The sequence below is a fragment of the Achroia grisella genome, unplaced genomic scaffold, assembly GCF_030625045.1.
Source record: "Achroia grisella isolate CSIRO2021 unplaced genomic scaffold, CSIRO_AGI_Agris_v1 utg149, whole genome shotgun sequence".
Taxonomy (NCBI): Eukaryota; Metazoa; Arthropoda; class Insecta; order Lepidoptera; family Pyralidae; genus Achroia; species Achroia grisella.
Window position 1 is genome coordinate 4,226,573 of NW_026712644.1, and position 12,473 is coordinate 4,239,045.

A 12,473-nucleotide genomic window follows, 5' to 3' on the forward strand; every position below is an offset into this window, starting at 1 on the left:
GGGACTTTCACTCACTAATAGCTAACGTTATAAGGAGTAACTTACAACTTAGGCAACTTTTATTTTATACATTTTATATAAATAAATAAATAAAAAAAATTACATAGTATAAAACAAAGTCTCCGCCGTTGTCTCTTCGCTTATATCTTTTAAATTACGCAACGGATTTTAATGCAGTTTTCAGCAATAGATAGATTAGTTCAAGATAAACGTTTATATGTATAATACATGCGTGTTGTAGTATAGAACAAGCCGAGATATTCAAAGATAGGAAATGCATCTGTGCGACATCGGGACGGGTCTCTAGTAGGCATTAAATTACTCGTACAAGTGTCACCTCTGCGCTGTCTCTGGTCTACAACAGACGCCGACTAGACGGAATCTATGGCAATTTATAAACGCCTGGTTATTTCTAGCGAAGGCTAGACTACTACATTTTATAATGGCGTCATACCCCCATAAAGCGACTATTTACAAAAGAATAGAATAGTACATATTCAAATTCAAATTCAAAATATCTTTATTCATGTAGGTCTATTACAGACTCTTATGATATGTCAAATCTACCGTCAGTTCGGAAATTCAGAAAATAATTTATTCAAATAAACTTAATTTAACCACTTTTGAATAGTCATGACAATTTTTTGAAATCTACCGCTCATTCGGAAATCTGTCTCATCACAAGAAGAACGAGCAAGAAACTTGTGTGTTGCTCTTTTAAATAATCCTTGTAAGTTCACATTTTACAGTTTGAAACTACCAACCAGCACTAATATATTAGGGTCAAATATAAATACACAATAAGATTAAATCAGTCGTAGTGATAAGACCAGACCAGTCCCTACAAGCAGCACTCGTTCACGAGTATGACGGATGTCAAATTCTAGATACTGTCGGAGCCAGAAGAAAAAAAGTCTAGGTTCAATACAAGAATCTTATTTATATGTGTAGTATGTTTATAATATATATAAATATGTATGTATGTATGCTCATAATTCGTTTGTATGTAGTATATTATCATGTATATGTATGATCTTATATCTATTTAATATAATTACATTTAATTTCTTAAAACTAAACCGCCTTCGAGTATCTCTGCACTCCCTAAGGTTGGCTGGTAGAGAATGCCATTAGCATTAAGCCTGCCTATTGTACGAAATCAAAAGGAGCAGGACATTGTCGATTATATTCGTACCAAGAGTAACCTGACATTGAGGGTGACGCAGCCGAAGTCGAGTCACAACGCGAGTTTCAAAGCGTTTGTGGCCCTGGTCCCTACCGACTTGCTGCCCACCTTCATGAAAGAGGACTACTGGCCGAAAGGTGTGGTGTATCGGCGCTACCGTGGCAGATTGCCGTCTTCAGTGCAGTGATCACACAGACAATATCGTTGTATTGATTTTTAAATATTATATTATATGTATGTTAGTCTATAAGGTATTTATAATATGGGCCTAGTTGCCTGAAATAAATAAATAAAGTTTTAAATAAATAAATAAGAATGTTACACCACTTACTTAATATGTCGTCCTGGTACTTATTAGTGACGTTTTGCTGGAATCATGCACAACTCTGAAACAATAAAAGAAATAACAATAAAATAACGGCCCAAAGCAAAAGTAGGTAATATTTGTTTTTATAGTAATTTAAAGTTTAGATGTTATGTAATTGATTAAGAAGACAGCACGGAGCTAACATGCTCACTATTGTGCTAAGCTCCTAAATAAATAAAGAGAAAAAAAAAACGCCACAAAGCGTAAAAGAACACCAAAAGCTTAGAAAATCAGATAATAGTAATAATAATAATAATCTCAGGACAATTCACACAACGCCATCTAGACCAGGGATGTTAGAAAGCTCCGTAACCGTAACCGAAACTATCGGATATCCGATATAAAAAAATATTCGTAACCGTAACTATCGGATATCCGATATAAAAAAATATCCGTAACCGTAACTATCGGATATCCGATATAAAAAAATATTCGTAACCGTAACTATCGGATATCCGATATAAAAAAATATCCGTAACCGTAACTATCGGATATCCGATATAAAAAAATATTCATAACCGTAACTATCGGATATCCGATATAAAAAAATATTCGTAAACGTAACTATCGGATATCCGATATAAAAAAATATCCGTAACCGTAACTATCGGATATCCGATATAAAAAAATATCCGTAACCGTAACTATCGGATATCCGATATAAAAAATATCCGTAACCGTAACTATCGGATATCCGATATAAAAAAATATTCGTAAACGTAACTATCGGATATCCGATATAAAAAAATATCCGTAACCGTAACTATCAGATATCCGATATAAAAAAATATCCGTAACCGTAACCGTAACTATCGGATATCCGATATAAAAAATATCCGTAACCGTAACTATCGGATATCCGATATAAAAAAATATCCGTAACCGTAACCGAATCCGAAATAAAAGTTTCGGATAATATCGGATAGGGGCGGAGTCTAATAGAATTACGATATGTAACCATTTTATAAGCTATTTGTATTATACTTATGAAATTCCTTAAAAAATTAATATCTGTAACCGAAATTATCCGAAACTAACGGATAATCCGAAATAATTTCATATCCGTATCCGATATAATAATCATTCATATATCCGAAACCTATCCGTATCCGAAATTTCATATCCATAACATCCCAACTTAAGCTAGTTAAAGCTTGTGTTATGAGTACTAAATAACTGATACAAAAACACAGATGTATATATTTTTCGTAAATACATACATATAACATATAGAAAACACCCAGACCGATACAAACAATCATATTCATAAAAACAAATATTTGTGCCGTGCGAGGAATCGAACCCGCGACCATCGGAACTAAGGGGGTGAACCGTTAGCTCAGGGGCTATTGTCGTCCAATAAAAACTATCAGGTATGAAAAAATTTTTTGTTGGATTTTTTGTTTACATTTTTATTTGGTCAAGGTTACTATTCCACGCGGACGAAGTCGCAGGCACAACTAATGTACTATAAAAAAACCGTATTAATTTCTCGTACTGTTGGCATCCCTGTTCACATGTGACAAAAGACCATCTAGTTCCAAACTGAACTAATATTTATTATAATATATAAAAAAATGACGTTTTCATACATCAAAACATCAAACTGACTTAAGGGTGAAGATATTCTCAAACAATACAAAAGCTAAAAATTCCTTATTTGTCGTACAAATGTCGGTTTTTGTACTGTTGATATCCCTGTTCACATGTGACAAAAGGTCGGTACCAATTGTACGAATTGCTGCCACGCTCTGATACTCTGGTCATCTGGTGCGGGCAGTGAAGCGCGACGGGTGTCACCATTAGTGTCCTCTACACAATTGGCGTGCAATTTGCAATAAACGAGTAACCCTGACATATATACATATGATGGCCGTTGCGCAATAAGGTCCTCGAGTGGCGACCGCGGACCGGAAGACGCAGCGTGGGAAGGACCGACGATCTGGTCAAATCGCAGAAAGGCGATGGATGGGAGCAGCGCAGGACCGATCGTTGTGGAGATCTTTGGGAGAGGCCTTTGTTCAGCAGTGGACGTCTTCCGTGCTGAGATGATATACATGAGAATGTGGTGAGTTAGGCCGAAAAAGAGATAGATGGCCTGTGTGAAAGATGATATGGTATTTTTTTTTTGTGGATGATAATAGAATGGTGTACTCGCCTGCGCTAATGGTTTACGCTGTCGGGGCACCAGTGGAGGATAAGATGAGCATGAGGTCAGGTCTGTTAGCCCATCGTGACAAATTCACTAAGAATTTATCACGATGGTTTCCAGGGGGAACCGCGTGGAGGTCAACCTGACATGGTACATTGCTAGCAATGGGACATCAGTCCACATTTCTAACAATCCCCTTCCCCCGGGGCACTAATTGCGGTTTTTTTTAAATAGAGTGATTGAAGAGAAAGTTTTATATATATAATACATATACACTAGTTATTAATACGTAGTAGCTAGTTATTTAATATTATGATCCACTACTTTAATATAAATACATTACGTAATTCCTTCTATTTTAGTCCAGGGACACTAATTGCGGTTCAGTTCCGTATCGGTATGTTTTATCTTAACCTAAATATTATATTTAGGCCTACTAATTTAGTTCCATAGTTCCCGCGTGTGTGAATTGTCATGAGATTATTATTATTATATTTCAGAACACACATGGAAAACACCTTGAACAAACAATCATACTTATGAATACAAATATTTGTATCTAGCAAGGAATCGAACCTGCGGCTATAGATTAGCAAGAACAAACAGGCCGATAGAAACTTTCATATGCATTTAGTTAATTTAAAATTACAAACAGACGTTTTGAAATTACAGACTGCGTAGAATTTTACTTTATTTTTCTAAAAAATAAAGAATATCTCTAAACTAAAAGTAGCCTAAGTTCCTCCTTATAACATCAGCTACCTGCCAAAAAAAGACCCGTCAAAATCAGTCCAGCCAAATCAGAGATTAGCCGGAACAAACAGACAAACAGACAGACAGACAAAAATTGTAAAATATGTTTATATTCATATGCATGTAGTAAAAAAACAGTTATTTCAATATTACAAACAGACACTCCAATTTTATATATATGTACAGATGAATATATTATCCTTAAATCCAATTATAGACCTACTAACTTCTGCACACCACTACTTCCGCATGGCCTTCACTGACCGCGATAAAATATTGTTTCATAGCATAGGGGACAAATTTAATTTGGGTAATGAACACAATATTGGGAAGTTATGCGAGGATCATGTCTTATGGAAAGTGTATAATATGAACGTGGATGGATGGAAAGGGAGAGGACGCACTAAAAAGATGTATGGATTGTATGAAAGATGAATAGAATAGAATAGAAAATCATTTATTCAAATAAACTTACATTGAAGCACTTTTGAATAGTTATTACATTTTTTTAATCTACCGCTCGTTCGGAAAGCTGTCTCATCACAAGAAGAACGAGCAAGAAACTTGCGTGTTGCTCTTTTAAATAATTTTATTATTACTTTACATTTTTAAGTTTAAGTGTGTGAATACAAACCACCAATTAGCACTAATTCAATTAAATACTCAAATAGAAAAAATATTGAATATATAACCAACTGGTTAAACAATTTATAAGAGGAAATCAGTCGTAGTGATTAGAGCAGACCAGTCCCTACAAGCAGCACCCGTTCACGAGTATGCCGGATGAGCCAGCCATCGCTGCTCATCATGACATCATGATATGAATAAAAGGAGAGTATGCTCAGATATGACTGATAGAGAGCAGTGTAAGAGAATGACATACTGCGACCACAAATAATAGGATAAAGGCAAGGCAATGATGCTGATCAATAAACGCAATTTTGACTGTCAGAGCAGTTTCAGAGGAGCTTCCTCCCGCGTACACTTACATTATGGAATTCATTACCTGTCGAGATTTTCATCAAAATCCGATCAGTAGTTTTAGCGTTTTTTTTCGGACCGCTCAAATGCTTTTGGGATTAGCTGTGAATCACACTAACCCCATCAAGAAACAAGCGGAATCTACGATGTAAGTATTAGAAAAAACATTAATATATCATTAAAATAGAAAAGATGACGGATAGACATAACAATCGCGTATAAACATGAATAATAATGCCTCTGATTACACCGTCTAGAATGGAATGGAATAGAATAGAAAATCCTTTATGCAAATAAACTTAACTTATGTTTTTGCCACAGCTTCACCGGACGATAGATGGCGAGTGTAGATGGCACTCCAAACCAAAGGATGGACTTATGCAGCGGCTGAAGGCCAACTCCCGCCTGACAGATACGACTTTAGTCTGAGGGCACCGCTAGAGGTTCGAAACTCGGCTCGGCTCAGGCAATTTTTGTTTATCTATTTGTTCCGGCTAATCTCTGAAATGGATGAACCGATTTTGACGTAACTTTTATTGGCAGGTAGCTGATGTAATAAGGAGTAACTTAGGCTATTTTTGTTTTAGAAAAATTCTCTAATTAACTTAAATTGAGATGCTGTGAAGTATTGTTCTGTAAGTATGGATGTAAAGGGAGGGGACGCCCTAAGAAAAGATGGATGGATTGTGTGAAAGATGATATGAATAAAAGAAGAGTATGTTTAGATATGACGACTGATAGAGAGCAGTGGAAGAGAATGACATACTGCGCCGAACCCAAATAATGGGATAAAGGCAAGGCAATGATGATGATGTGAAGTATTGTTCCGTTACTAGTAAAATTTGCATAAATTAGATGGTATAAGCTTTATCCTTACTAATCCTTACTTAATATTATAAAGGCGAAAGTAACTCTGTCTGTCTGTCTCGCTTTTACGACAAAACTACTGAACCGAATTAAATTAAATTTGGTACACATATAGTCTAGAACCTGAGAAAGGACATAGGCTACTTTTTAATCCGAAAAAGGGTTGAAAGGGGCAGATGAAAGCTTATATGGAAGTATCGACAATTTACGCGGACGAAGTCGCGGGCACATCTAGTATTGTATAAATTAGACTTGTGGATAAACAGAACAATAATATGTTAATACTTTAGTGATGTAATACCGAATATTGCAATTGTGAGAAAACCTTTACTTGGCCTTATTTTTAAGTACAAATTATTAGTTATTATTTGTATTTCGCTATTGGTTTTTAAAATAAATAAAAAAAAACTTGTCTATTAAATTCCACGCGGATGAAGTCGTGGGTACTGCTAGTATAGTACACTTATGTAAAACTAGTAGGTGACCTAATAAAAAAAATAATTTCACGCGAACAAAACCGCGGGCAAAAGCCAGTCACCAATACAATTGTAACACTCACAGCTTCCTTAATTCGACCTCGTCCAGATGCCGTCATATCACTGATGTCATTGTGATGTGTAATACATTGCGAGGTCGCGTAATTCAGAGATCGGATGCTGTGAACACATTCAGGTCAGATGTTATGACCATTTCAGCTCTCTGGTTTAGCCGCTTTACTTATGATGGTCGTGAGTTGCATTTACCACACGGCAGAAAATTCAATCAATGTGTTGACCATTTTACGGTCTCGGTGGTGTAGCGGTTTTTTTTTTGTGTATGATAATGGAATGGTGCACCCGCCTGCGCTAACGGTTTACGCTGGCGGGGCACCAGTGGAGGATGACAAGATGAGCATGAGGTCAGGTCAGTTAGCCCATCGTGACAAATTCACCAATAATTCATCACCACGTGGAGGAACCACGTGGAGGTCGACCTAACATGGTACATTGTTAGCTATGGGAGTTACCAGTTCCCATTGCTAACAATCACCATGTAATGGAATCATGTAAATATACATATGTGGATATTTTCTATGTATATTATGTATGTACTAGCTGCATCCGCGACTTCGTCCACGTGGAATTGAACTAATTTTCTAAAATAAAAGTACTATAAGTGACTCCTTATTACATCAGCTACCTGCCAAAAAGTCCCGTCAAAATCGGTCCAGCCATTTGAGAGATTAGCCGTAACAAACCGACAGACAAAAATTGTAAAAAATGTTATTTTGGTGTGTGTACCGTATTTATATTCATATGCATGTAGTAAAAAACGGTTATTTCAATATTACAAACAGCACTCCAATTTTATTTATATGTATTGATGTATAGGTTACAATGAAAATGTTATGGTTCTTATGGTGCCTCGGGCCATGCATAGACAATGCATGGGACAATGAAGGTCAATGACCAAGGTGATGGCCGACGAAATGCCATTGTCTGCAGCTAATGAGAAGGGGCTATGGAGGGCTAAAATTGATACTTTGCGATTCATATTATGACTGTTGAAACTTAGTACGGGCGTACATGTCTAATACATAACATTCTCGTGTCAATGTTTTTTTTAAGGGATGGTAATGGATAGCGCTTCCGTCTGCGCTAACAGTTTACGCTGGCAGGGCACCAGTGGAGGATGATAAGATGAGCATGACGTCAGGTCAGTTAGCACATCGTGACAAATTTACCAGGAATTTATCACGATGGTTTCCAGGGGGTACCGCGTGGAAGTCTGACATGACATGGTACATTGCTAGTAATGGAGTCATGAGTCCACATAACTAACAATCCACCTTCCCCCATCGTGTCAATGTTAGTTACCATACCCGTGAATGGGTGCTGCTTGTAGGGACTGGTCTGCTCTAATCACTATGACTGATTTCCTCTTATTAATTGTTTAACCAGTTGGTTATATATTCAATATTTGTTCTATTTGAGTATTTAATTGAATTAGTGCTAATTGGTGGTTTGTATTCACACACTTAAACTTAAAAATGTACAGTAATAATAAAATTATTTAAAAGAGCAACACGCAAGTTTCTTGCTCGTTCTTCTTGTGATGAGACAGCTTTCCGAATGAGCGGTAGATTAAAAAAATGTAATGACTATTCAAAAGTGCTTCAATGTAAGTTTATTTGAATAAATGATTTTATATTCTATTCTATTCTTATAATTATATCATTCATATGTATGTTAGTCTGTGAAGTATTTATAATAGGGGCCATTAGCTGCCTGTTTTTTTTTTTTTTAATATTTATTTTTGTGTACTACAATCTGTCACAACTGAACATTAAGTAGTATGTTTGTTGGGTTATCTCGTCGTGACAGGCTCGGTATGTGTTACACACATCCTACTTTACTTTATATATGCACTGTTTACTTGACAAGGTCCTGAGGCATTCTGCGTTTTAGTCTACGCCTAGATTGGCTCACTTTCATCAGTGTCTTTGCCAGGCGGTTGGGATGATTTGTCATTCTTTCATCGTATGATTTGGTTTGTTTTAAAATCTCTTGTTTGACAGTGTCTATCTCCAGATCATGATGCAGCTGTTCATTTGTGACATACATACATTTAAATAAATGAACAAATAAAAAAAAGTGAACAGACAGAGACAGCGATTTCATTTTATATTATACTAGCTGTTCCGGCAAAAGGTAGTTTTGAAAAATAAAAAAAAAAATTAGGGGTGGACTACCCCTAACATTTAAGGGAATGAAAAATAGATGTTGGCCGATTCTCAGACCTACTCAATACGCTCACAAAATTTCATGAGAATCGGTCAAGCCGTTCCGGAGGAGTATGGAAACGAAAACTGTGACACGAGAATTTTATATATAAGATAATTAATTGTAAAAAATGTTATTTTGTATGTACCGTATTTATATTCAGATGCATGTAATAAAAAAACGGTTATTTCAATGTACATACATACAAACAGACACCCCAATTTTATTTATATGTATAGATCATAGAAAGACACATTTTAGAGGATCTGCAGTTTTTTGCTTTTGTGTACTGTATTAAAAACATCGAGTAAAGATCAATGACACTGACTTAAAAATGATTTGCATCATAAAATCTATGGCCGTTAAATCTACCTAGATCTAATACCGAAGCCATAAATAACAGACGCATATCTATGGTACAGTCGGCACCAATGTGGAGTACTAGACAACGTATAGGACACTTTTTTTATATAACACAGACGACCAACAAGCATGCAGCTCACCTGATGGTAAGTGATTACTGCCGCTCATAAGCACCTTTTAAAATGGAATAAGCTCTTTTCTTGAAGGTTTCAATATCGTATCGGTTCGGAAATACCATTGCTGGAAGGTGATTCCACAATGTGGTTGTGCATGGGAAAGTTTCTAGAAAACCGCACTGTGGGGGACCACCATTCATATAGATGATCAGGATGGTGTTTTAAGAACATATATATATATATATTGGAGGGAAGGGGATTGTTAATAATGGGGGCCAATAACCCCATTGAGCCTAAATAAATTAGTGCTGGTTGGTAGTTTGTATTCACACGTTTCGACTTGTAAAATGTGAACTTACAAGGATTGTTTAAAAGAGCAACACATAAGTTTCTTGCTTATTCTTCTTGTGATGAGACAGCTTTCCGAATAAGCGGTAGATTTCAAAAAATGTTGACTATTCAAAAGTGCTGAAATTAAGTTTATTTGAATAAATGATTTTCTATTATATTCTATTGCAAACAATGTACCATGTCAGATTCCCCCTGGAAACCATCGTGATAAATTCATGGTGAATTTACCACAGCTAACTAACCTGACCTTATGCGGATGATCTTACTGCTAGCCATGTACCATGTCAGGTTGACCTCCATAAGAATCCCTCTGGAAACCATCGTGATAAATTCGTAAAGAGTTTGTCACGATGTGCTAACTGACCTGACCTCATGTTCATCTTATCATCCTCCACTGGTGCCCCGCCAGCGTAAACCGTTAGCGCAGGCGGGTGCACCATTCCATTATCAACCATAAAAAAAATACATAAACAACTGATCTTATCTTATCCTCCTCCACTGGTGTATCTTTTGGTATTCACCATTCCATTATCTTACATAAACAACTGGGGGGAAGGGAATTGTTACTAATGTGGACTTATGACCCCATTACTAGCAATGTACCATATCAGGTTGACCTCCACGCGGTTCCCCCTGGAAACCATCGTGATAACTTCCTGGTGAATTTGTGACGATGGGCTAACTGACCTGACCATGTTCATCTTATCATCCTCCACTGGTGCCCAGCCAGAGCCTGAGCCAGCGTAAACCGTTAGCGCAGGCGAGTGCACCATTCCATTATCAATTTTATTTTTGTAATATTTATATGTATGTATAATTTTTATGTGTATGTATGTATTTTTTAATTTTAATTTATTTAAGTAAGTTTATATATATATTTTATATTTTGTTACCTTGTTTCCACTACTACTACTACTACTTTATTTTTATTTATACTCTTTTTCATAAGGTTGTCTGGAAGAGATTGCGTTAGCGATAAGACCGCCTTCTGTACTTTCTTCTTTCTTTAATGTATTGTATATTATTTTCTTTTTATGTATCTACTTTTAATATTGGTGCAATAAAGAATTATAAATAAAAAAATAAAAAAATATCAACCATAAAAAAAAATACATAAACAACTGATCTTATCTTATCCTCCTCCACTGGTGTACCTTTCGTATGTTTATTTATAAATATATAAATAATATACATAGAAAACACCCAGACCGATACAAACAACCATATTCATAAATATAAGCAAGGAATGAATTCGCGACCATAGAGTAAGCGGTGCGCTAACCGGACCACAGAGGGGTAGAGTTGGAAAAACAGTTGGTTTTCTAATTCTAATCGCAGCTGACCTTTACAGCTTCACCGGACGATAGGGGGTGAGTGCAGATGGCACTCCAAACCAAAGGAAGGACTTAAAGAGCGGCTGAAGGGCAACTCTTCCCTGAGGGATACGATTTCATTCTGAGGGCACCGCTAGGGGGTTCAAACCTCGGCTAGAGCCGTCGTAATTTAGATCGTTTGAATTGGTAGTGGGATCGATTGAAAATCCAAAGGGCTTCAGAATTGAGGAAGCAAACGAACAAGCGACAGGAAAACAAATTTTAAGGTATCACATATACAATAAATGTATTTAATTGATTGTTTAATTTAAGTAAAACTCAACTTTAAATCAATGCCATAAAATACTTTTTCCAACAACCCCATACGAATCGTGCAATCCATTTACCAGAAATACCTTCAATCAGACACCGCTTTCACCACGCGCAGAGTTAAAAATGTAACATTCTCGAACAAAATTTATACACATATATATGCGTCTGAGTGTACACATTTGTCTTTTTTTTTTCACCAAAAAGGAACAAGTCACGACACCAACCCAACCGGTCTAACGAAATCCTGCGCCGGCCGAGACGACTGCAAGTTAGAAAGGGACGGAAGACGCGTCTCGGTAACGGACTGTTTTGAAATATGTCGCCTTTTTTGTGGGGAATATTTTTTTTTTCATGTTTGTATTTGGAAGCATCGGAGATTCCAAATTCAAATGCGCGCCTCATCTTGCAGGTTCTTTATCAAAACCAGGTTGCAATTTCTCGTCCACTTTTTTTAAATATAAAATAGCCATCAAAATTCAAATTCAAATATCATTTATTCATGTAGGACATTTTAGCCGCTTATGAACGTAAAATTTTTTATGTTATACTTTTCTTTTTTTTTCCCTACCGTCCAGTTCAGTGTATAGATCCAATTGAGAAGAACTGGCAAGAGACACTCAATTTAATTGCTTTGTAAAAAATGTTTTTTTGTTGTATGTACCATATTATATTACATATTCAGACTAGCTTTTGCCCGCGGCTTCGCTCGCGTTAATTTATCCCCTGAGGGGTGGAATTTATCAAAATCCTTTCTTAGGGGATGTCTACGTCAAAGTAGCTTTATGTATGCCAAGTCTCAGCCCGATCGGTATAAAATTGAGAAAGTTTCATACAAAATTTCAAACCCTATTCTATCCCCTTGGGGGTAGAATTAATCAAAATCCTTTCTTAGCGGATGCCTACGCCATAACATCTACCTGCATGCCAAA

General features: G+C 36.3%; 1 protein-coding gene across 1 annotated transcript in view; it reads right to left on the reverse strand.

The window, feature by feature from the left end:
- Nucleotides 1-12,473, reverse strand: part of LOC131840667 (protein hu-li tai shao) — a 109,539-nt gene that overhangs the window by 82,600 nt on the left and 14,466 nt on the right. The window contains exon 2 of the mRNA XM_059188845.1: nt 1,518-1,572. The gene's annotated coding sequence lies outside the window, so the exon portion shown is untranslated. The remainder of the gene's footprint in view (nt 1-1,517; nt 1,573-12,473) is intronic.